The sequence below is a fragment of the Lactuca sativa genome, chromosome 5, assembly GCF_002870075.4.
Source record: "Lactuca sativa cultivar Salinas chromosome 5, Lsat_Salinas_v11, whole genome shotgun sequence".
Lineage (NCBI taxonomy): Eukaryota > Viridiplantae > Streptophyta > Magnoliopsida > Asterales > Asteraceae > Lactuca > Lactuca sativa.
The window spans coordinates 283,651,711-283,655,571 of record NC_056627.2 but is presented as its reverse complement, the minus strand read 5'-3'; the positions used below and the strand labels follow the sequence as shown (position 1 = coordinate 283,655,571).

Below are 3,861 nucleotides of genomic sequence, written 5' to 3'. Positions count from 1 at the left end.
CGGCCTTGGTTCTGGTAAATTCAAGTTCTTAAAGAATGAAAAAGGCATCAGATTGATGCTTGCTCCCGAATCAACTAATGCTCGGGTGAAAACTTCATTACCAAATTGGCACGGAATCACAATATTTCCTGGATCACCCTTCTTTTCAGGTAGCTCATTCATCAATATTTCCGCGACTTCAGCCAAATCTTTCCTAGCAACAAAAAGGCCCTTAAGCAAGTTGAAGTACTAAGGTGATTGGAACATTGTTTCCACAAATGGCACATTAACTTGTAAAGCATTAACATGTTTCATGAAGGTTCTGTATGCTTCTACTTTTTCTGCAGGCATGGCTTTGGTTGGGTATGGCAGAGGAGGATTATAAGGCTTCAAAGAAATGACAGTTTACTTATTTACGCATGGACTCGTCGAGTCCAATGGAGTGACTCGGCGAGTCGGATCGGGTTTTGTTGGGTCCGATTGTTCTACCTTTTCTACCTTCTTCTTGGAGATTCTCAGTGCTTCTGTAAATGTTTCTTCACTGCTGGAGGTTATTACACTTACATTCTCCATTCTTGGATTGGGTTCGGTGTTACTTGGAAGTTGACCCGGTCTTCTATCATTCACTTGATGTGCAAGCTGCCCCAGCTGTTTCTCAATGTTGAGAATTGATGCTTGCTGATTCCTTAGCATGTTTCTGGTCTCGTGTATGGCAGCATCGTGATCACTGTGTCTTTTTTCAGACGCGGCTATGAATCTAGTGAATAACTCTTCTAAATCGGCTTTCTTTTCTACCGGTTCTTCCTTTTGGTATAGTCCCCTCTCCTTCTGCTTGTATTTCTCCTCCTTTGCCTTCTTATACTCTTCGTATGGTAGCCATTCCTTCTTAGGTTTCCGCTAATTTTCATCATATCGATCGCCACTTGAATAGAAGAATTGAGCTCTCTTATTTCCATTCTCATCCAAATCACAATCCTTTGTGAGATGGGGCCCTCTACAATTTTCGCATCCTACCCTAATAGCATGGATTGTTTGATCCATTTTTGTCATTCTTCGATCTAGACTATCAAGCTTCGCTATCACCGCTGCCATGCTATCATTTGCCGCGTTCACTACCCCCCGACTTACTTCGTTTCTCGGATTGTGGTATTCTCTAGAGTGCTTAGAGAATTCTTAAATTAATTCTTTAATTACCGGGGGCGCCTTCTTTGTGAGCGGGCCTTGAGAATCAAGCAATTGCCTTGTGGTGACATTGACTCCATCATTGAAGATGGAGACCTCTTGTTGGCTATTAAGGTCATGGTGTGGGCAATTTCTAAGTTGGCTCTTGTACCTTTCCCAAGCTTCAAAAAGAGATTCTCCGGGTTGTTGCTCGAAGTTGGCAATGGCTTTCTTTAGCTTGGCTATCTTGGAGGGCGGGCAGAAATGGTCTATGAACTCTTCTTTCATCTTGGCCCATGTGGTGACCGATCCGGGAGGAAGTGACTTTAACCAATCTTTTGCAGCTCCTTTAAATGTGACAGGAAGCATGCGAAGAAGCTGGGTCTCGCGTGGAACATTCGGTACGTTGAAGTAATCGGCCGCATCATTCACTTTGTCCAAGTGCTTATAAGCGTCTTCGTGATCCTTCCCGTAAAAAGGAATCTCCTTGAGTTGGGCGAGAATATGGCCTTTCAGTTCGAAAGTAGCGGTCGCGGGAATTGCGGGTTGCACAAGTCCCGGTCCGGTGTCATCACGCATCCTTTTCTTCCATTCCCCCATGGGGACTTCATCAATGTTAGCCATTGTGATAGCTAACTCTTCTTCGGAATCGGTTTCGTGCTCGTAAGTATGCTCTTCTTCTTCCTCGGTCTTGTACTTGATATCTTCTTGAATTGGCTCTGAAATTGTCAACGAGGCACTGGATGCTCCTGATTTGCTGCTCTTTTTCTTGCTGAAAACGGACTTTAAGTTTTTGAGTGGTGAGTTCTTTGACGAAGCGGATTCTCCAACGGCTTTGCCCTTGCTCTTCCTTAGCGCGGATTCCGGGTCTTCAAGAGGGGGGACCAGAGGTGTATCAGATCCTCGGGTCATGAAACAACTCTAAACAAAACAGAAAACGCGTAAAAAGAACAAAAATAAAATAAAAATTAAAACTGAAACAGCGATGTACTCGCCGAGTCTGCTCGAATGCACTCGGCGAGTTCAAGGCAAAAACTAAAAAAAAATTCTAGTTATCCTAAAAACAGAATTTTTTTGAAACTAATTATACTTACTGAATTACTTTGTAAATAACTTTGTGTAAGATAAATCCCACACAAAGGATCGATTAAACTAGAATTTAATATTAATTTTAGAACCGTTCCCCGGCAACGGCGCCAAAAACTTGATGTGTGCAAACTCACTTAGTTTTAAACCTACTTTTAATTATCAAATAACACACAAAAGGCAGTGAACCTATCAATTGTGGTATAGCTAAATAAGCAGGGTATCGATCACAGGGAACGGAAAATTAAAACTAAAAACTAATTTTATCTAAGTTAATTAATAAGTAGGGGTTTTCTCTAGTTTTACAAGACTAAAAACTTACTAACTATTACTTAATTTAAGAACAATAAAATAAAGACTTAACTAGATTCAATAATTGGAAAGGAACTTCTGTTTAGTTCAACTTGGTTGACTCTATGGTTGATTTCAAGGTAATGGTGCAATGGATTAATTCTTTCGTTGGTTACCGATTCAAGTGATTAGATTCGTATTCACTACCCTAATCCTTAGCAAATAAACTAACTTAAACAATGGACAATTGTCTAATTTAATTAAATTCACTAGATTAATTATTCGGGTTAAGTTAGACTTGCAATAGTTAACTAATTTATTCTTTTAATTAACTTCTTGTTTGATGGTCATCTTACAAGCTTGCACATGGACTTACTCGATTTTCTTATTAATTCTAGTTTCATATTCATTAATCCTAGACATATAGCATAGCGATCACATAGCATATGAGGTTAATAATCAATAGATGTTCATGCTAATCAATTATCTTCCTATTAACAGAAAATTAATTATTATTCACACACAAGGTTCTTTAGCAAGCTAAAATAACAAAAATTCACCAACTTAAAATTAATCCTACCAATCAATCAAACCATATTGTCAACTTTGTATCCCCAAACAGAAGTCTAAAGGTTTTAGCTCATAATTGAAGTAAATAACAGCAAACAAACAAAGTCAATTTGCTTAACCATAATGATAAAACAAAAGAATAAGTGGAATGATGAAATTTTGCCTCAATTACTCTCCGGAATTGAATTCTAGCTTCTTTCGTCGTCCTCTAGGGTTTCTCTGGCTTCTCAATCGCAGCAAAACACTTCTGAATCATTCCAAAACTCCTCTCCATCGATCTGTGGAGTTATCTATAATTATTCGAATCGACTCGTCGAGTCCCTCTTGTAAGTCCCTAATCTGCCCGTGTATCAGTCAGATCCGTTTGATGGTGCGGAATCCCGATCAAATTGATGATGTAAAATCAAAAATAGAAGAGAAGAAGAAGAATAATATGATGAATCTTGATTGAATTAATGATATGAATAAAATTCCTTACACAAGATTCACACACAAATAAAAGCTCCTGTCTCTCTGGCCGTAAATAGTTTCCTCAAATCATCAATCTTTACTCCTCACCCTAACACCTCTATTTATACATGTTGGATATGGGCCGGAAACATATGGGCCGTAAATGAGTTTACGGCCGTAAGGTGTTTACGGCCGTAAACTCAGCCGTAAACTAGGCCATAAATTCGTAAACTATTACACAAAAATATAATTGCCCAGAAAAGTAAAGTATAAACCATATTTTGACCCAACACCTCTCACATTCCCCGTATTGTGATAACTCTC

General features: G+C 39.0%; 1 non-coding gene across 1 annotated transcript; it reads left to right on the top strand.

Annotated features, from left to right (window-relative positions):
* The first annotated feature begins 1,273 nt into the window (after positions 1-1,273).
* On the top strand, positions 1,274-1,380 carry LOC128126503 (small nucleolar RNA R71). Its single transcript, XR_008224515.1, has one exon. It is a non-coding gene; the product is annotated as a small nucleolar RNA R71 (small nucleolar RNA).
* The last annotated feature ends 2,481 nt before the right edge of the window (positions 1,381-3,861 follow it).